Source organism: Mauremys reevesii, linkage group 5 (assembly GCF_016161935.1).
Source record: "Mauremys reevesii isolate NIE-2019 linkage group 5, ASM1616193v1, whole genome shotgun sequence".
NCBI classification, from domain to species: Eukaryota; Metazoa; Chordata; order Testudines; family Geoemydidae; genus Mauremys; species Mauremys reevesii.
Window position 1 is genome coordinate 73,041,607 of NC_052627.1, and position 22,962 is coordinate 73,064,568.

The 22,962-nt window shown below is 38.3% G+C and overlaps 1 long non-coding RNA gene across 1 annotated transcript; it reads right to left on the reverse strand.

Annotated features, from left to right (window-relative positions):
• Positions 1-13,647: 13,647 nt before the first annotated feature.
• LOC120407004 lies at positions 13,648-17,876 on the reverse strand. Its single transcript, XR_005599727.1, has 3 exons — positions 17,681-17,876; positions 17,339-17,490; positions 13,648-13,844 (listed from the first exon to the last, which is right to left on the reverse strand). It is a non-coding gene; the product is annotated as an uncharacterized LOC120407004 (long non-coding RNA).
• Positions 17,877-22,962: the final 5,086 nt, after the last annotated feature.

A 22,962-nucleotide genomic window follows, 5' to 3' on the forward strand; every position in this document is an offset into this window, starting at 1 on the left:
GGCCAACTAAGACAGACCCTTATTAGACAATGGCAAAAAAAGAAAGCTAGGAAAGAGGAGAAATAAGATGGGGAGGTAAACTGACAAATTATTAGGGAGAGTTGTGATAGCTGACAACTATCACTCACATTCCAAGTGTTCAGCATTTAGCCAAAGTTGGTGGAGATAGTGGTGTCATCTGGTTCTCTTACTCTGGTTTGGTTTGCTCTGCTCAGAACATCTTTTAGCATCATGATGATAAAGACTCAGTGGTGTCAAAGATGGTATGGGTAGCAGCAGCCAGGATGGGAAAGCTTGCTCCTTCCAATCCACCCATTCCACTGTCCCATCAGCTTTTTTTTTATTGCCTCCTACAGAAACAACATCCAAGAAAGGGTGTCAGCCTCCTCTCATTGAAATTAGTCACTCAAACACATTTCAGTGATTGTTTTTTCCCCAACCAAAAAAACATTTCCTCCCACTTCTAGAATCCTTAGTTCATTAGCATTGTTATGCCAACCCATGGCTTTACCAGGAGATTTAAAGACACATCACTTATCACAGCACTTGACTTACGCTATCCTGTTTGTATCAGCATTTGTCTCCAACTTTTGTTTTCTTTTACAAACAATTTTATATAACAAAATGTGTAGAACTTGTACTCCACATTGACTGCAGCATAAAAGGGTTAGTTCTACTTCAAGGCCAATTGAGTAGCGGGTGAGGAGAGAGGACATATGGCCCCAGATTGGCTAGAAGACAGGGAGAGATTTCCTGCTCCTACCACCTCAATATGGGGAAAGGAAAGCCACTCCAGAGCAGGTGCAGCCCTGCCCAAGTGGAGACAGGGAACTGGTTGATGGCCTGTGGTGCTAGGCCAATCAGCGGGTGCAGGGATGAGGCTGGAGAGAAAAATAACATAGCTTAAGTGAGCGCACATGTGGCAGCTGCTACTGGGAGGAGAAGCAGACCCAAACTCAGCCTGAACTTGGGTGATGGGATCAGCCTAGGGTGCAGTCCAGGCACATTCACAGCCACATTTGGAAGAGTCCCAGATGCAGCAGAGGTGCCCTGGTCACCGAGCAATACAGCATAGACTGTCAAGTCTAAGGTCACCACAAGAGGCAGAAGGTACTCTGTTTTGGGACTAAGGCCAGAGGTTGGAGAGGGATGGGGGGCTGTTTGGACTGGAATTTTGTGCTAGAATGTAGTAATAGGTATATTTAGGCACTGGGGAGTCATTATATTGGCAATTGCTAGGAGAAAGGTATGTGTGATTCTTCACAGGGCCCCCTGAACAGTCCCTTGTGTCAAGTGAGGTTTTGTCTCTGCCCAGATAAGTAGTGGCAGCACTTACTTCTGGTGTTAATTTCTGTCTCTCTGAAGGTTGTGGAAGGGAACTGAAGTTTGGGCCTAATAGGAGGTAAACCAAATTCTCTCAGGCACATGGCTTGGGATTTGGGATCCACTCAGCCAACCTAGGATGACCCCAATGTTTTTCTACGTGGCCATAAATAGTGGAGCGCTTCTCTAGCTCATTGATTCTTCTTCATCTCTGGTACTAACTCCAATGAAGTAATGAGATGCCCCTGTAGTGAAGTGCTTAGCTGGGAGAAGGCACTCCATCCTCTTACTCTTAGCTACAGTTTCACCAAGAATGCTTGAGCCTTATCTGGCATGAGAATTTTATTTTCTCCTTACGCCTTGTACTGGTTTAGCCCATTTATCTTTAGAAATAAAGATTTTTGTCTCCCTCTTCTCTTCAAAGAAACATTTGTTTGTAAATGGTAACTACAAATGTATACAGACTTGCAAAACAATTTTGCCTCCAACTGCACATGCTGTCCTCCCTGTCCACTCTCTCTTCACAGATTTTTAAGACCAGAAGTGATCATCTAGTCTGACTGCCTATATAACACAGGGCAGAGTTTCCTGCATTAAATCCTTTTAAGGGTGCCTCCACCTTGATAGCTGCTGTTCATGAGCACAATCCTGTGTGGCACTGGTGCCCTCAACTTTCATTAAGAGCAGATGAATAGGATACAGCAGGAAGTGGTTTGTTCCTCTGAAGTCTTATGATCTGATTATACTCCCACTGACTTCAGTGGTGCAACAGTCCAGATTCTTGATGTGATAAAGCAGTAGAGTTGCTGGCTTAGGTCAGAAGTTGCTGCTTTGGTATATTTAAACAAAAAGCTAAAGCTTTCAAAGTTTATCATCCAATGTGCCTGTCTCTTTGCAACAAAGGTGAATTTCTGAACAAATCAATGATTTTCGTCAAAAGCAAAGTAATTACTCAAGTAATTTCTGCTAACTGATGCATTCTGTATGACCTTTAGAGTTGAGCACAGCCTTATTTTGCCTGCAGCTTTCCTTTGCTACATCGTTCAGAGCCTAAAAAAGATTAATTTTCTGGACACACAATCTAATTAGTCTGAAAAATTCCTTTGTCAATATCAATACATAATTCTGTTTTGAGTTATATGGTCACAATGCATTAACTCTTAGAATTTATTTTTGATTACTGATTTTCATAAACATATTTTAAACCCTTTCATCTTACTGCATATCGGTAATCAATCGGAATTCTAAACCAGTAAGTTAGTGTAATTAGAGTTCCCCAAGTTAGTGCTTGGAAATTTTTCCACTTTATGGAGAAGCAGAAGTTTCTCGTAACAATACATTTCATGGATGCATGTAAAGATTTCCCGTTCTCAAACAGCAGCAGTTTACAAACTAATTCTTTTCCCACTGATCACTTTCAGTAAGGTGAGTTGTTTTTCTTTTCCACAAACTTCTTAGGCTCTCTGACTTCAAAATGTCAGAAAAAGGCAGAAGTGGTTCTCCATCTTCCTGGAGTAGGAAGAAGAGTCTACATTACATTCTTCACAGAAGACTGCATTTCAATCCATTTACAGATGAGTATACTTTATTTAATATACATTTAAACTAAATCATGTGCCTCACATGTGTCTATTCCAGGAACAAGTGAATGAATTTTGCCTACCTTTTTAACACACTCAAAACTCTTAAGTTCTAAATCAGGAGAAGAACTAGATACTTTTAAATAGCAATAGCAGCCTCAGAATAAGGTTATATGCACTGGACAGTCTTCCTTTTTTCACAATAAAAGGGAATGAGGATAAAGTGGGAAAACGCTTTTTTGTACTGGGGAGATGGAGTACTAAGAGATTCAGTGCTAAAATACTTAGAATTAAGACCTATTTTTGTAGTGCTCCTAGTGCTGCACTTGCTACAGATTCTCATGCTTCATCTTACTTGTTGCAAGTCTCTCTACACTTATTCAGAAATTGCGGAAAACCACAGATTTACTCTCATCTCCACCTCTATCTTTTGTTTGGAGCATTAGGATTTGTTTTTTGATGGGAGGGATTGGGGGCTGGGTGGGATGACAGTACTGTATGTTATAAGCCACTTTTCCTGGTCTTTTAGGTTTTCCTCTTACCTTAGAAAAAGATTCTCTAGATCTAGATCATTACCATCATTCTACTTCCACTGTTCTTCCCATCAGAAGTACATTTTATTTCTCTCAGGGGTCTCAAACCAGTGATTTACTCCAGTGGAATAGTCAACTATTCCTCATTGCATTCTTGGACACTAAAAGTAAATAGACCATGCTAGGCAATAAAATAACGTATCTTTATACCTGCTATTAGCAGTACAGAAATCACTCAAATCACACTTTATCCCATATGGAATAAAATATGGCAGCTATTTAAAGGTGAACAGAGAACCTTCCACAATACTTTGGGAGAGGAAGTGAGGAATACACTTGAAACTATCAGCAGAACTTGTGTGTGGTAGAGATGCAGTTACTGTATCTGTGGAGTTCTGGCCAAATTCTAACAATCTAAATATTACTTCTCTTTTAAAAAAGTGGTATGACAGCTTTAATGAACACAAGTGGACAGAATCTTTACTTTACATCACACGTGAAGTACAATGACTTCACTGGTGCTACTTCAATTTATACCAATTAAGGATCTGGCCCTGATCCTCAAGCAACATAGGATCATCTAACATGAGCTTGGAGTAGTGGTCAACACGGGCTCAGCAGGAAGCATGCCAACTCTTGATTTATCTTCACAAGCCTTCACAGGAAACTTATGAGGTTAGTTTCCCAACCAGCTTTACTTAACTACCAGTTTCATGAAGCTTTTTGGGATTTCAAATTTTTTCCTATTTTTCATGGGGATGAAACCAAGAGTTTTTCTTGGTGAGCAACCCACAGCAGGCTAGCTAATAGCCCCATGGTTAGGGCACTTAGCTGGCATGTGAGAGTCCCACATTGAAGTTTTTGCTATGCCTGTTACACCAACTCATCTCTTTACTCACCTTCAGTGTACTGCTCTCTCTGACTGGGCCTACAATTATCAATTATCACAGCATTCAACAGGTAGGCAATCATCCACTCTTCCACATAAAACACTTTTCCCTCCTTAAGTTATTCTGTAGCCAGTTGTCCACAAAAGGACTTAGTATTATCCACTGCATCCATTTACTAAGGGCTTGCTAGATATTGACAGTGTCTCTTACGTTTCCTGTTTATTAATCTCTCTGTTGTTCTTTGAGTACAGAGACTGTAACTTCAGTGTTTTCAAGACTTATTACAGATTTTCATCTTTTGTGTGCTTTGCCATGCTACTGTGCAATACAGTAAAAAGTATTACATGAAATACGGGGAGGGATAGCTCAGTGGTTTGAGCACTGGCCTGCTAAACCCGGGGTTGTGAGTTCAATACTTGAGGGGGCCACTTAGGGATCTGGGGCAAAAATTGGTCCTGCTAGTGAAGGCAGGGGGCTGGACTTGATGACCTTTCAAGGTCCCTTCCAGTTCTAGGAGATTGGTATATCTCCAATTAATTTAAAAAAAAATTAATTAAAAATCAGAGCTGCCTAAGTTGCTATAATATAGCTGTATGCTGCTACTCCCCCAGCAGTGAGGAGAATTTATTTATTCAGAACCTTTACATGATTAGAGCAAATGTTTTCTCATCTCATGTTTCATCTCACTGGTTTCTAGGAGTTTCTATCAGCATTCACATCATGACCTCTTGAGTTTAAAAATTCCACCATTCTTTAGCAAATAGAACTACAGTACACCCATTGCAAAAGACACTAGAGAACAATATGGCTGAAATATTGTGTTATGAAAAAAATTAAAGATCATTGTTCTTGAAAAACTAATTGAACTAAAGGGCTTTGAAAAGACTATTTTCAAATCAAAAGATGCATATTAGCAAAATATAGAATTATGTGACACGCACAACTGTGAAAGTTAATCATAAGTGGGAAAAGAACAGAGCCTGAGATTACCTCTCTCACCACAGCGTAGACTAGAAGGCAAACAACTAATTAGTTGTGAGCAATGCACTGGTCATATAACATTCTGTCTACCATCACAAGACAGTTATATTTCTATCAAGATTTATACTACAAGATTTGGTCATTGTGCTAGAAAAGCTGTCATTTGAATTTGATATGTGGTTCACCCTCCTACTCTCAACCTTCAGCCTCTAAACTATATATGCAGCCTCTGAAAGGTGATGGATATTTACTTGTAGCATGTTATGAACAGTGCTTGTTTGGTTTAAGTGACTTCTCAGCTGACATCAGCAAATTGAAAATAAATTGGGATTGCATATACATCCATGGCTACTTTCACTGAGATTCCCTGGCTAAGGTGATACATTCTTCTCTCCTCAGAAGAACCTGTAAAAAATATGCTGAAGCACAGCGTGCCTTACTGGAATTCTTATATGCTTGAACAACTAATGTAAAACCGGGTATGTAATTCTCTGTGGACAATATCTATTGCTTGATGTACACTGAAAGCAATAAACCAAACTCTTCCTCAAGCTGTCCCAACTGAGCATAGCAAGGAGTGTCTTACAATCTGATAATGTACGTTTATGTCATTAGTCTGCACCTGCTATTTCAGATGGAGCCCAAAGATACTTCAGGATAATCAAAAGGTTGCTAATCACATAGCATGTGGGCTTCTCTTCCAAATAATGGGATGTCTGGCCTTTGTCTATAGCTGGTATTTTGCTATTCATATTATTTGCTTACATGGAGAACACTCTGTTATTAGAAGTACCATAGAGAGATATTAAAACTCGGGAGGAAAGTTGAACAGGGTAAAGGTAGATTTATGCATGGCAGGTGGGGATTTTTAAATCCCCTTATCTGTTTCTAGCTCTGAATTTAAATAGGTCCATAAAGATATCTGTATGCAACAGATGCTGTCATCACTTGCCAAAGTGATGACAAATACCATAGAAAGTATTAATTATCCATTCATAATCAGAACAGCACATTCTTCACTGCCATCAGTTAGTGCAGTACCAGTTTTCTTTCCTAGATCCCTATCCCAATTCCTCTTAGCAATAAGTTATGAGAAGAAAAATATAGCATAGAGACATATTTTAAAAACACTACCGAGGAAAGTTAGGCAAATGCTTTCCATCCTAAATAGAATTCCTATTGACCCAATGGCAAGATTTCAGATTTATCATAAATACTTTCTAACTTGCGGAAGGAGAACCATAACTCTGATAGTGGGGAGCTGTAACATGACGACAAGTCTGTTCAGAAAAGAACTTCTCAGAAGAAATGAGAGCGCACACATGTAGGGCTGCCAACTCTTAAGACAAAGAGGTAAGGACAGGTTTGAAGAATTCAAAGATTCCATTGACTATGGTCTTAGAATTCATTAACAAGAAAAATATCTATACACTTGTATAATTAAGCTGTTTCAAAGAATTGAAAACTACTTATTCTGTGAGGTGCATACCATTTAATTTTTCAGTAAGTTTTTGACAGCAACTGGATCAGGGTGCAGTGCAATTGGCTACTGTATTCTTGTTCTACAAAATAAAAGTGCTTTTAAAATTTTTACCTCCTATGTGAGGTAGAAAATTCATTTAGACATTTGATTTAATCCTTCAATATCATATAATTATTCATGAATGTGTGGTCATATTGTGCAATACATGACTATTGAAGTTGGCTTGCAGACTGGGTTGAATAATTTCAAAATGGTGAAGGAAGGTTTTTCCATAGTTTTACTGCTGATGCATTAGCAGCATACTGTTGTATTATCCACCTTCAAAGATTGCTCTTTCCGCTTTTAGTAAATCTCTGCAGCAGCATATGTCGACAGCATCACAGAAACCAGCATGTCTTTCATGTACACCATTTTCTTTGAACACTCTCTCTCTCTTTAAAGGGAACATTATTAAAATACATTACTTGCAGCTCAATATGTCTTGCTGTTCTTTAGTTTTTCCAAGACAATATCAGTGGAATGGGTAGCTTGTCCCTCACAATGCTTTTAGACTGCACCATTAACTGAACTTAGAATTTACCAATAATTGGAAGCTTAGAAGTGCAGAAAGAACTTGAACAGGAATGGGATCTAACATTTGGAACTCACTACCAGAAAATGAGTGTTTTGATGCCAGGGACAAAGCAACCACCTCTATGTTTTTAGTATCCAGTGTCTTCCCATGCTGATTTCACATCTTTTCCCCCTCCATCCCATATCAACCTAGCTTTTCCTGTTGACTGGCATGCAAATGCATCTCCTATTGTGTTTTGGCTTTTACAAAGCTTGATTTTTTTTTTTTACATTAGACCTAGGCAGACGGGTAAATCATCAGTCCGCCAGTTAGTGGAGAGGGGCTCTTAGAGCGATAGTATCTGCCAGATTTGGTTTTGGATTTCTCACCGGCTGTTCTATGCATGCACATTGTTCAAATTCACGATGGCTCCTCTATGTACGGTTTTGTTCTTTGAAAATCTTGGCAGATCCTATCAAATCTCCTGAACGGTGAGCCATTTCTCTTTCTAGGCAATTCTGATATGCACTGACTTTATTTCCCAACTTTCTCCCTAGTGTGCAGCTGTTACATCATTCATCCTTTTGCTGGAAGGGGAAAATATGCAACCTTTTCTATGGCTCCTATCTTTTAGACAGGGGAATTAGAGTATCTGCTAAAAAATCATATAGTTGATAGTAGAATTTTGCTGCTGCAGGAGTGAATTCAATTTTAAATATCAGATTGGAGGTCATAAACTTAGTGGAAACAGACATGTATTCAAAACTTGCCATATACATCTGAAACTTTGACTACCCGGTTAAAAAATATTCCGACTGGTTCTATAACGAGTGCACCTCATGATAGTTTAGTAACACCATCTTTTTGTCATCTGTGTCCAACAGAGACTTGACTACTTTAATGCTCAAACTTATTTTAAAATCAGCTATACTGATTTTAGAGTCTGGATGATTTATTTTTGTGATCTTGCTCTATATAGTAGACTTGTTAAATACTGTGATTAGTAAGCAGTGCTGGTTCCAGCATGTTACCATTGGTGTTAAATATCATAAAGTCCTCAAGATTATATTGTAATTTGTCAGTATATGCCCATAGAATAACAGACACTTTATTTAAATTTATCTAGCTTACCAAAGGAGGAGATATTATGAGGCACTATTTAATGTCTTTTCAACAGATCTCCTGCTGGTGTGGAGTACGTTAATGTGATTACTGTTAGTAATTTTATTGCCAGTTTAAGGTGTAGTACTTTTAGAATAATCAACAACAAAAATTAATGGAACATATAATGAGTCTGTGCAGTTTATTGCAACAGGAGATTGTCAAGACAAATACTGTGACTGACTTTTTTTATAAGAGCGAAGAACATGATATCATTAGTAACATTTGGCCATATAACTAAAAGTGGGCACTGATAAAATGATATGGGTAATCAGATACTGAGATGCTTCAGAAGGCGTTTATCCCTCCTGTGCATAATTTCACAATTGAGTAGATGCTGCACTATTGGTCTTCTGAAGCATCAAGAATTGGACATTGCTAAAAGCAGAATACCAGACTAGTGGGACCAATAAACTGATACAGTAGGCCAGTTCTTATGCTAACTTGAAATTATTCCTTGCTACTACTGTATCTCAAGGAGTACAGTACTTGAGCAGTATGTTTGCCTGGGTCTATATTTCCAATGGAACTGAAGGAACTAAAGCTGAAATAAAATGTCTAAAGGAAACAATATATGGTTTAATTAGCCTTTATAAAAATATAGTAGTAATACATCCAAATTTCAGTTCTGTTAGCGGTTGCAAGGGGATTACCCATCTAGAATGCCAAAACATATTGTCTCTCTAAGCAACAGAAGTTGGTCCAATAAAAGATTTTTATCTCAACCACTTTGTCTCTCTAAAACATATTCAGGCAGTGAGTTTTCACCTCCAAAAATGTGTCTTACTCTGGAGGAAAATGTGATGCAAAACTATTAAATTTTTTTTTTGCAAAAAAAACAACAATTTTTTTTTCAATTTTTTTCCCAGCTGTGTGACTTTTTTTTTCATGCTAATAATCAGTGATCATATATTCTTCTTCATCAAAAAAAAAAAAAAATCATCATCGTTTCTCTGATAGTAAGATGCAATTTAAATATCCATGAAAAAATCTGAGAGGTCAGAGACGCTACTCCAAATTAAGTCACAATAGCACTACATCAGTCCAAGGAGAGGTGATGTAGCACTTTGTGTCTTGTCATGCTCAGGATATATTCATGGCAGGTCTCAAGTATCAGAGGGGTAGCCGTGTTAGTCTGGATCTGTAAAAGCAGCAAAGAGTCCTGTGGCACCTTATAGACTAACAGACGTATTGGAGCATGAGCTTTCTGCATCCGACGAAGTGGGTATTCATCCACAAAAGCTCATGCTCCAATACGTCTGTTAGTCTATAAGGTGCCACAGAATTCTTTGCTGCTATGGCAGGTGTAACACTGGTTTTTCCTTGAGTACTATTGGTAATACTTTAGTTATTACAGAGTTCTCTCTTATTACAATCTTGTTTAGCAGTATGGGACCCCAACACAGGAGAGCAAGGAATGAAGATATATAATACATATGCTTGCTGATCTTCAGCTAGCAGATGATGATGATGATATGTTGCAACTGAGGGATAAATTCTGCCCTCCTGCCACCCCCGCTAGGTTCTTCCCTTCTCTATACCCTGCATTCTCACCACTCTTCTTAAGCCCAACATGCAGATATACAGTATCGTCATGGACTAGTAAAGTTTGATATATGTAGCCTCAGAAGAATTGACAGTCTCCAATAGAAATGAGATGGTCTTCCTATCCTCAATTTGGGATAAGGTTAGAGTCCTCAGCTGTGCTGTGTATGGTGCATCTTGATTTGTATGGAAAATCCCCTTTTATCTCTGCACTTATCTATGTGCCCATAGACTGTGGACAAGAAATCATCCTGTCTCGTACATCTAGAAAGTGTCTAGCACTATTGCTAAGTGAAAAGGTAAGTATTCCACACAAAGAATTGAAAGGAAACAAAAATGGTTGGTTTGAAATTTTTTTCACAAATTTTTTCATCTTTTGAAGAAGATTGAACTGAAGCTCTTTTTTTAAACCAAAAACTGCAAAGTTTCTCAATGTTTTAATGTGAAAAATCCATTTTTTTTCAAATCTTGCCACCTTTTTTCTATTGGATTTTTTTATAAAGCGAGTGTGCTCTTTCAGAGTGAAATGAAATGTTTCAAAACTTTTTTGGGAAATGAAATTGAAAAATGTCAATGAAAATTAAATTTTTCATTAAAATTTAATACACTATCAAAAAAACTTCAACCAGCTATAACTTAGCATGTAGGGGGTACTAGCACAAACACATTAATAACAAAAATAGAGGATTTTACTCTCCTCTTAACCAAAGCACTGTCACATTTCAATATAAAAATTCTCTCTCTTGGCCTCCCTGAGAGAGCTCTGTACCAGCCCAGATTTGACAAAATTCAGACTCCTCATTTTATGAGGCAAGTTTTGAAGACCGTTTTCTACCAATTGCATTTATTTTACCAGGAACTGCTAAATTATTTGGTTATAAATTCCTAAGCATGATTATCCAGTGATTAGCTTTGCATTCCAATTCTTTTTTTTTTAAAGGCTATTGCTCTAATCAGCAATAAAATGAATTGTTCCATTTTTGCTACTGATGAAGGAATGACTGTTTTGTAGGCAGTTTTTAAAATTGCAAAATGTAAAATGGTGGTGGCATTTTTTTTTTAACAACAATATATGCACCTAGCAAAGTTTTATTTCATAGTAGAACATCCTAACATTTTTAGTTTGGGTAAGACAGAATAATTTATCTTTGCTTAGAACCCTTTGGTCCTACCCATGTTGTCTGTGCAAGGACGCTGTGATCTCAGGAGAGGTAGTATAAAATCAACTATTTAGTAGAAGCATCCATTTGAAGAGTGCAGCATGTCAAAAAGATTTATATATAAGGGTTCTTAAACCCTCCCTCTGCAAGAGAGATCCTTGAGTCTTAATTTTTGGTCACTTCCTTTGGTTCATATGTCGTACCTAATACTCATGAGTTTCCCTCTTAGCTAGAGTTTGACAGACAATAATGATTTGTACTACTGTAGCACCGAGGAGCCCTAGTAGCGGACCAGGGCTCCATTGTGCTAGGTGCTATACTAACACCCAACAACATAGATGCTCCAAGAAGATAACAATACAAGTATAAGATGACAGATGGATGGATAGAAATGCGGATACAAGGAAACAATAAGACAATTATAGTCAGCATGACAGGCAGTGTCAATGTCAATGTCAGCAAAATGTCTCTCAGATTACCCTGTTGGGCCACATGAAGCTATTCACATCTTGTCTGTAACAAGCTATTTGTTTTTCATTTTCCCCCTTGAAAGCATCTGAGTTTTTGATGTCCTGCCTTATCATGTATTCAGTGTTGTAAAGCAGTAAAAGTTGTCATTATTTAAACAAATTTCATTAATGTGAATGTGATGTGAGTACTTTTATTCTACTATTGGTAAATGTGAAGCATCTTGAAAACAATAAGGAGAATGCAAGGAGCTTTCAAGCAATTCCTGTTGCTAGGAAACCATGCTTTCTTTGTGTATTTTCAAAATGACTAAATCACCTTGTCTGGCTTCAGAGACAGGAGCAGAGGAGGAAAGAGCTAGTAAATTAAACAAAAGCGTTATTTTTTTAACTTTGCAATGTGCTTGGCTTGGATGATGATGATGAGTAAACATGACTCAGAATGACTGTGGAAGCAAGGCTGAAATCACTAAACTTCACCAAGTAGCTGTACATTGGAGCAGGACCTGGCTGATCCTTTCCATCAGGACTGGAGAACAGCCACCCATAGATGTCCCTTGATTATGACTGACTTGACCTGTGAGTGGGGCCTTAGGTAGGTGAGATTTGTGGTGAGACAAAGTTCTGGGCTTCTCTAAGCTAGGCATGATGAGGGGTGTGTGTGTGTGTGTGTGTGTGTGTGTGTGTGTGTGTGTGTGTGTGTGTGTTAAAACTGCTGATATCTTCATGTGGCTTTCTCAGTTTCTTCTATTCGAAATTGGTTTCTCTTGTTTCTTTTGATTGTCTTTGGACCCAAACAAAAAGATACTCATGTTCAATGTTCCCAGGGGACTCTTGAGTGTTTGTAGGCAGGGAAAATGCCTGGAAGGTGAACAGGGGGGGTTTATTTCAAATTCCCTGATTCAGAAGCTGGCATATGTCTCTATGTAGGGACTTCAGCCATAGTTTTTTTTGTTTTTTTTTTAGAACAGAATTCCTAAACAAATTGAATTGGTCCTTGCTGGTGTCACTGGCAGTAGGGTTATACATACAAATGATAGGGGAAATAAGTCTGTCAGATTTTGGTTTTCTATTTCATATCCCAGGATATAGCATGAGATCAAAATATGTCTGAAAAATACTCACCTTTCACTTGAATTTGTAGGAGTTAAGTACTCTATGTGAGAAGGGATGCAGTGGATCCAGAGTTTTGCAGGCCTTGTGCTAGTCTATTCTGCAGAATATGAATGAAGACTGGTGTGTAAAATTGGGTAGTATCCCTTTAAATAGTTTTGTGAACCCTCTAATGGCATTGATTGTTCTATGTTTAGAAACCTTCTCAAGCAGCGGTGTATACATAGCTAGGCCTTGCATGTTGTGTACAGTTAGTAAACATGGATATTTGGTCCCCACTGTGCCCATGTGGCTCTTTCATTATGGTGGGATGGCAGCGCCACTATAGTTAAGTTGCATCACAGCTTCTGTCTAAAGGTCGAACCTTTCTCAATCTCTAAAATTGACATGCTATGTTAGATTCCTTTGAAATCTGGTGTGTCTCAGGGGGATGCAGGTGTCACACTGTCTGGAGTGTCTGAGGTCAGACAGTCAGAAAACAGGGCAGACGCCCCAAACTGGTGGTATAATTAGATTTCACCAAGCCAGTAACAAATGTACACACCTGTATCACTATATTAGTCTTATGATGGAGTTACAAACAGTTCCCTTAGGCTCTCCTTCCTACCTTACCACCCAGATAAACTGGACTTTTTGATATTGGTCACTATACAAAATACTGCATCACATTAAGTTACTCTCAAATGTCCAGTCACTTACCCCAGGTCAAATAGATACTCTGGATCTCACGAAACAGAATGCTGAAGCCAATTTCTGTAGCAAACCAACTAAAGGTTTATTAGCTAAGAAAAAGAAAGTTGTTGAGAGGTTAAAGCAGGTAAAATACATTAACAGGTAAGTCCAAGTTTGTAAGTCCTAAATGACAGAGATGTTGTGATCTGCTAGTTTTCCATAAGTCTCTCAGGGTTATCCATGGTAATTCTGGGGATTTCCATCCACTCTGTAAGAATCCAAAACAGTTCAGCGATACAGGGTCGATCTCTGGATCCATTCTTATAGTGTCTTTCCACAGAAGGCAATCTGGCAGGCATATTTATTCACAGCATGGGCTTTTCCTTTGTTGATTAAATGTAAACAGTTTGTGAATTTCCATTGTCAAACACAACGACCCAGACTTTGAAGATAGCAATCTTTTACATTTCCAAGGCTTTAGCCTCCTGTGACTGGTAAATGTGATGTAAACACAATGTAATAGCCTGAAACAGTCCTTCATTAGTTTTCATCAAGTAAATAATCATCTTCATTCTAACACACACTTTTGATCTAGGGTTAATTAAGTACAGGGATATACCTAATGTACTGTGAAAGCATTCAACAGGTTACAGATAAATGAAGACCATATCATTCACATTTCCTTTGAACCATCTGAGTTAATTAGTACACAACATTTGATATTCACACACAAGTGAATTGGCTTATGACTCTGACCTGCTGGCCTGTCAGCATCACAACAGAGTAGACTTAGTGACTCGAATTTGGAGTCATTTGAGCTAGATGGTAGCAAAGATATATGTCTAGGAAAATATAGCCATTTTTCAAAAAGTTTCTAGTTGTTTTTTCACAGAGCTAGAGATCAAACTATTGATGTGACGAGTGTCAATGGTCTGGTCTGTCGAGTTTTACCCAAGGTAGTGCCTGGTGCCCATTAAAATGTTGAGGGCCCCAAGCTGAGAATGGTATTTAAACAAATGTACAGTTTTTACAGTGTGCATGTGCCAATACAGAAAAATGCCTAGGTTTTCATTCTTGCCACTTTATATACTTTAAAGTTAGACTCTTGTAAGTGATCTAAAATCCCCATGGTTACTTAGACTGCTTTGACATTTAGTGATCCTCATGGGGTGGCTGATGGTCATGAAATCTTTGGCAGCATTTTGCAGCTTCCACAAGTTTGGCTATTGTAAAATATTAATGCACACTTTCAAGTAAATACTGCCCTCCAGCTTTAGAGGCTATGTCTGGGCCAGTAGGGAAAAGAGAACCCTTGGTCCCTTTAAGGATTTCAGTCCCCATGGACTTGAGGGGTTGGGCACTGTGGCTGATTGGTTGGTCACAAGGGTGCAGCATAAGTTTACTGGCTCTCACACACCCTAGGAGAGGGCTTATAACCTCCTCCTCGTGCCCAGGGTGCCAGTCTGTGCTGGGAAGAAAGGCTCCCCTTCACCCCCACTTGGGATTAGAGTAGAAATGGGTTTGAGGGCCTTTCCATGGGTGTCATGCTAGTTAACTTTTTGCAGCTGGAAAGGCATTGTCTGAGTGGAGATCTTTCACCTTTCTCTCAGCAGGGGCTTGGTGGATAGGTTAGATTTAAAATTCTTTTTGTTACAATGTAGGAGGTGACTGGTGCAGGTGCTCATTCAGTAGGAGGTCCTGCTTCCTGACAAACTGGAATTGGAAGAGGATTAGGAAAAAGCATCTCCTACAGAAGGTGCAGAATGGGGCTGGAGCTCAATGTTTGGGACAGCAAGTAAGCAGCCCCTTCTTTCCCCCTTAACCACTACCTAAGGAGTGGGGGAGGTGGTTGGAGTCACAGTAATGGTGTGGGGTCCATGTGGCATGGATAGGTGGGGAAAACAAATGATACCCCCTGCTGGCAGGAGGTATAGATTACAAAGAAAGGATGACCTGCACAGAATGACTTATTGCCAGCTAGTTCCCAGATGAATTACTAAACATTTAAATTGTGGCCAAGTATGGACAGCCAAGTGCAGAATCTCTTCCTTGGTTGTTAAGCAATGAAGTGTAAAAACTGGAAGTGCTGTATGAAAGGATGTAGTTCAGACTTTGAAAAATGGGAGCTATAGCATAATGTGCTGCAGTAGGCAACAATGAATGATCTGATGCAGTACAGTGTTGCTCTACTATAACTTGTTGAATTATGGACTCCTTTAATTTTCTTAAATACCATGACACTTTTGAGCCATTTTCTTGAGCTTCTTTCCATTCCCTTAATTAGGGTAACCAGATAGCAAGTGTGAAAAATTGGGACACTTTTTTTCAGGGGAGGAAGGATATAGTTGCATATATAAGACAAAGCCCCTAATATCGGGATGAGCTCAATAACATCAAGACATCTGGTCACCCTATCCTTAATTCACCAAGAAAGATCACTAAGCAACAACCAGCATTATATCTTGTTTTCTCCCTAAGGTCATTTTCCTTACAGATTTCTGCAAATTACTACGTTTGTACATAATTTTCCTCTCCAACGTCCCAAAACAAAATCCACTCAAGTCAATGGGAGACTGACATTGACTCTTATCCCCCTACCCCTACAAAGATTATATGTATTCTAGATAATGTTATAGTATCTTAATTTTCATTATCCCAAGTTTTGCTAACAATTACACATCATATACTAGCCATCTGAGTCCCAAAGAACAAACTAAGTTGCAGACCAATAAATACATGTCACATATGACCCAAATTGTCATGTGGTATGTGCCCATATACAACTTTGCAGAACACCACACACAATCTGTATATCAGATCATAGCAAGAAAATGAAAAAGGGTTACATTTATGAAAGAAAACTTTGCTCTAGAGTTTCATAACAGCTTTTTGCAAATCCTTATCAGAAATAAAATGCATTTAATGAATGCTAAAAACATTTTCTGTCACAAAATGCAATCTGTGAAATCAGACTGGGAAAAGGCAAAACTCAGACAATCATAAGCTCTTGGTGGATGAAAAGATGGAATAAACATGACCAGAGCTATGAAATTATTTTTAAGCGGAATGCAACTTATTAAAATATCAATATTTTCACCACAACTATGGAATTGGTTTATAGAAATGGATATTTACTTGAATAAGGACCAACCTTGACTAGGCATTGAACCAATGTCTCAGCAAAGCTCTAGAGGCCAGAGTGCTGCAGGACATGTTATCTTTTAGAAACATTTTTTAAAAGGAATTTCTTTGGGGTAGAACTTCCCCTATGTCTGTATAGTGCCCAGCACATGTTGGGTGCTACTGCACAATACATCGATTTCTTAATAAAATAGTGAGAATAAAGGCCCTAATGGCTTGTGGCTGTTAGAATTCTATGGTATTTTGTAATATTAGAAGTGTTTGATCCCTGTGCCCTTGCCAAATATCTTCTGTAATTATATTCACCTATCTTAAAAATCAACCCTGGTTGGAGAAAATATTCTTCATATTATGACCTAAAAACTGTTCCTGGCACAGAATGTGTTGGTGGTTTTGTATAATAAGTGATTTTAAATGTTTAGGCTAAGATTTTTATATGGTTTCCCCTCAGCAATATGGACTTTGGCACTTTTCAAAATGGAGTCAAATCTCCATTTTGTCCCCAAAGGCAAGAAAATTAAGGAGCCAAAGCTGTGGCGCGAAGGGCTGGTTCAAACCAGTCAGAACTGCCTTGCAACTGTCATCCCCTCAGAACTTTCCCACCACTCACTCCTTATAAGCAACTGTGCCATGTCACCACGGTGCTGTCCATTCAGGAGGCAGCGGTGTGCAGTCGGGCTTTGTACAGGTCTCCAGATCTAGAACTGTGAAGGATCCTGTGACACCAACAACTTACCTGCCATCCAGGGTCCTTTGATCCATCAGCAGCTTCGGTCCCAGCAGCTTGTCACCATTCAGCAGCCGAGATCCAGTGTTCCTCCCCAAAGGCCAGCATTTGGCCTGAGCGTAGAAGGTCCTGGACCCACCGCTCACTACCATCTGACCTGTCTATAGATGACATCAGATTAGCAGTAGGCTATACAGGGGATTTGATTTGTTTTGTTCTTGTTGCCAAGGAAGGGATATATTGGGTCTGAGCTTCAAGCTCCTTTGTTGCAGTCTGTTTGAGTGTTTATGTGTTTGCTAACGGTTTCTCCCTTACCCCTTTTATGTAATCAATCCTTAATACAATACTTACCTGTTTCAAATATAACTTTCTTGCATCATGGAAAGGGCCACCCATATATCCCAGGAGAACCTGCTTCAAAACAGAACCTCCCTGCCCAGTGAACACAATTCCGCAGTTGTCACCTACCACTTCACATTGGAACCTATATGAGGTATCCCCAAACAATTACAACCCATATTTGATGGGCACCACGCCCTGAAATAAATCTTTCCTGAACCCCCTCTTCTGGCCTTCAAACATCCTCAAGTCTCGACACGCTCATCAGAAGCAAGCTCCCCACAGACACATCAACTCAAAGCAGCACCAGACCTTCCACCAGATGCAAAACCTGTAGACATATCTTCACTGCTATGATGATCAATACTCGCAACAACAAACTTTTAAAAAACATGTGTAGGACCCATGAATCATCACAACATATGGTGTACCTCATCCAGTGCATCAAATGACCCAACAATTGTGTGGCTAAAACCAGACAATCACTATGCTCTCTAATGAACTCACACAAAAAAGGATAAAAGACAAAAACACCATATTATCCATTGACAAACACTTTTCACAAATCGATCACTCTATATCTGATCTCTCAGTACTCATCCTCAAAGGAAACCAGCATCACCTTCAAAAGGTGACCCTGAGAATTTAGGGTGTATCTCCACTGTACCCTTCTTTTGGCAGTGCATAGTCCCCCTAGCACCAATATAAATAGCTTCGTAGATGGTGAGGCAGGGCTTAGCCAAGTAGAGTAAAGACATGCCTGAAGGTTGTGTGTATGTACTTGAGTACATACCATATGCGGATCTCTACTTGCCCAGCCCCTGCCTTTCTGTCTACACTACTATTTTTAGCAGTGCAATGTTCCACTGCCTCCCCACTGCTAAAGCCCTTCCCTGCTGGAGGAAAAGACATATATCACATTGGTAGATGTGCAGGTGAACGAGCCTCTGATAGTGTGGCTGATGTGATTAGATCCTATGATGGTGTCCACGAATAGAGATGTGGACAGAGTTGGCAATGGGCTTTTTTGCAAGGATAGGTTCCTATGTAAAAGAATAAATGGACACAAATTAGTCATCAAGAATTATTTAAAAACTGGTCGGAGAACACTTCAATCTCTCTGGTCACTTGATTACAGACCTAAAAGTCACAATATTACAACAAAAAAAACTTCAAAAACAGACTCCAACGAGAGACTGCTGAATTGGAATTAATTTGCAAAATGGATACCATTAAATTAGGCTTGAATAAAGACTGGGCGTGGATGGGTCATTACACAAAGTAAAACTATTTCCCTATGTTTATTCTCCCCCCACCACTGTTCCTCACAACTTCTTGTCAACTGCTGCAAATGGACCATTTTGATTACCACTACGAAAAGTTTTTTCTCTTCTGCTGGTAATAGCTCACCTTAACTGATCACTCTCGTTAGAGTGTATACGGTAACACCCATTGTTTCATGTTCTCTGTGTGTATATATATATCTTCCTACTGTATTTTCCACTGCATGCATCTGATGAAGTGGGCTGTAGCCCACGAAAGCTTATGCTCAAATAAATTTGTTAGTCTCTAAGGTGCCACAAGTACTCCTGTTCTTTTTTTTAGGTTCAATTCAGATGCTTTTTCCTGTAATGTGTAGAAATTTCAAAAATACATTGGCCTACTGAATTTCCATATGTAAATATCAGAAACATAACAGTGTCATTAGGAATTAGCTTTAAGTAGACTGAGTTTAGTTCTTATAAACAGGCTTGACTGCTGTAAGCTTCCAACCTATTTGCACTTCCATTTCATGATTCCTTCTTTTCTTAGATAAGGATTCAGTCTGAATGTGATCTGCTTTTTCCAGTCTGTAAAGAAAAGTAAGACACTCTGCAATGTGACAAACTTGGTTATGTTACATCAGAAACGCCTCTGATTTTCAGTTTAATGATGTTCCTAACAGTGTTCCCATCTAATGCAATTTAGTTGACAGCTTTTGTTGCTTGTCTATGTAAATGTGTAAACAATGGATTGAGGATTTTGGAATAAAATAGACCTGTCAATTAATCACAGTTAATGCAAGCAATTAACGCAAATCAAATTAACTAGATTTAAAAAGTTGTGATGAATCACAGTTTTAATTGCACTGGTAAACAATAGAATACCAATTTAAATTATAAAAATTTTGGATTTTTTTCTACATTTTTAAATATATTGATTTCAGTTACAACACAGAATACAAAGTGGACAGTGCTCACTTTATATTATTTTTATTACAAATATTTGCACTGCAAAAAAATAAACAAAATAGTTTTCTTTTCAATTCACTGCATACAAGTACTGTAGTGCAATCTTCTATATTTGTAAACTTCACTTTCACGATAAAGGGATTGCACTACAGTACTTGTGTAATGTGAATTGAAAAATACTATTTATTTTATTTTTTACAGTGCAAATATTTGTAATAAAATATAAGGTGAGCCCTGAACACTTTGTATTCTCTGTTGTAATTGAAATCAATGTATTTGAAAATGTAGAAAAACATCCAAAATATTTATTACAAATTTAAATTAGTATTCTATTACTGTGACTAAAACTGTGATTAATTGGGACTATTTTTTAGTCTCACAATTAATTGCAATTATCTTTTTAATTGTTGGACAGTCCTAGAATAAAATAAACATAATGCAAGAGGGAAAAATCATCCTAATAATTCTGTTAAATACAGGAGCATTCCTCTTTAAATGCAAGCTTTAGCAGTTCATTCTATGCCAAAAGGGAAGATTATAGCTGAAACTCAATAGATCTTTAACACACACAAAGGAATTAATGTATTACTCAATGGTAGGAGCTAAGTTTTCATGGAGAAATAATGTAATGTGCAGTTAAAGGCATTGTAATAGGCTTGAAATATAGTTAGAGTTTGGATTTCTAACAGTATTTAATGCTTCATCAGACATGCTATACAGAGAAGGAAAGTGAACACATGACTCATGATATTTGAGGTTAAAGTGGGAGAGAAATTTTAGTCTAAATTCAGAGTACTTCCACTGGGGAAAGAAGAGTTATTACTTGATTTTAACCCAGGGGGACTGGCAGCAGAATTTGACTCTTAATTTTCAGAATATTTGTAGAAATATTTTTATTCTTTGAAACCGTGTACATTTCTAATAAATGTTTTGTCCAAACAAACCAAAACAATAAAAGTTATTTACAGAAGTCTAGTCAAAGCCATGCTTCTGCCAAATATATTTCTGTCTCAATCTTTTTAGAAATTGAAATAGTTATTATTACCTATGTGAAAGTGAATTGCAACTCTGATCCCAGCACTTGTTCATGGCTCAGTTTAATTACCATCTCCGTTCCTGTAAAAAGAACTATGCTACCCTATTCTGCAGCACATCACTGCTCATGCACTATTCATGTTCATTTTTTTAGAATGCAAGGTAATCACTGAAGTGCTCATGCATAAATTGGTAACTTTTCAGGATGCTGTAGTCCAGTCAAACAGTTTGCATAGCTCTTAAGGATGAATAGTTCAGAATTTATTGCTTAGATCATATCCTTAAGGCACGGCCCATAGTCACAGGTGGTGCTGACCTGTGGCACTCCAGGAAAGTACCTGGAGGCATTCTGGAATAAGGCAGACTACCTCCCACAGCTACACTATATGAAAGGGAAGTATACATACAGCTATGTCCATTTTTGAGTGCAGGTTACTCCCCAAACTCCATTTGTGAGGCTAGGGCATTGCCTCTTTCCTTTCCTCTGTGAGGTACTGAATATTCCTGGAAACTAGGGAGGGGGCAATCCCTGTAGTCCATAGAGTATTTTTGACTGTATAGAGTGCAGGGAGTACTATGAAGGCTGCCCCTTATACAAGCCATGAAGAGTGAGAGGGAAAGAGAATCTGTGCACCTGCGTTAGGGGCAGGCACTCTTTGGCCTTATGTTATTGATGTGGGTAGTAAATTACAGTTGCAGCTACAACAGATGTGTTGCACTTTTTAGTTCAGATTTGGACTTTTAATCACTATGCCCTTATTAGAACAGATGTTGGCCAATGACAACAGACACACGTGCATTCTTAAGTGAGACAAAATAACCACCCAGTACCTTCACATGAAAATAAAATAAAGTAAATGTATATGTATAGCTTGATAGTTAATTAAAAAAGAGCAAGAAACAGTATAATTTATAATTATGGTGTACAAGAACCTTCAGGGGGAGAAAATACTGGGAACTAAAGGATTCTTTAATCTAGCGGAGAAAGTAATAACAAGAACTGATGACTGGAAGCTGAAGCCAGACAAATTCAAATTAAAAATAAGGCACATTTGTTACAGTGCGAATGATTAACCTTTAGAACAAATTTCCAAAGGAAGTTGGGGATTCTCCATCTCTTGATATCTTCAGATCCTTTCTGGAAGCTATGGTTTAGCCAAACACAAGTTATTGGGGTAAGTACAAGGATAACTGGGTGAAATTTAATGGCCTATGATACACAGGAGGTCATTCTAGATTATCTAAAGGGCTCTTCTGGCCTTGAACTTTGTTAAAGTTCATAATGAAAGTCTCTACTAGAAAAAATCCTAAACTTATTAGAGTTGGTGGTTTTAAAAATAGATATTATCAATCACAAGTAGTATTCCTAAAAATTACTGTTAAAGACACATATTCTGATGTGACTTCAGCAATGTTTGAATATGGGATTTTAATCTACTGATTTTTAATCGACTCACACTTAGTTTAGAGTTTTATAACTGAAGGAATTTGATTTGATAAAGGGGCAGGCAAATATTTAAAGTTTATCTTCCAGACATATCTCTGTCTGTCAACACAGAAGTGCTCTGATTCTGATAATTCAAAAGTGATTTTTGGCTTGTTCTTTCTCAAATAACTATGCTTTATTAACACTACATAGCAGGCAGTGTATATCCAAGTGGATATATAGGATGACAGGTGCTAAAACGATAAGGAAATTTGCCTCTCCACCACAAACATAGAGGCTCGCCCTTATGAAAATTAATTTAACAAGCCTTTGTCTTGAGTTTCTTATTTTGTGTAGCTGAACAACCTCTGAATTTAGCAGCTCCTGCCTGCAAACAAAGTATCTTTGAAAGGGTAGGAGTGAATAAGCCTACATTTTGTTTCTCATCCAATCCCTTGGTTTTATAAATTGCACTTATGATCTCTTGTAGAGGGCATCTGAGGGTGCTAAAAGAGTTGGCAGATGTCATTGCAGAGCCATTGGCCATTATCTTTAAAAAAGGGAAGAGGGAGGATCTGGGGAACTACAGGCCAGTCAGCTTC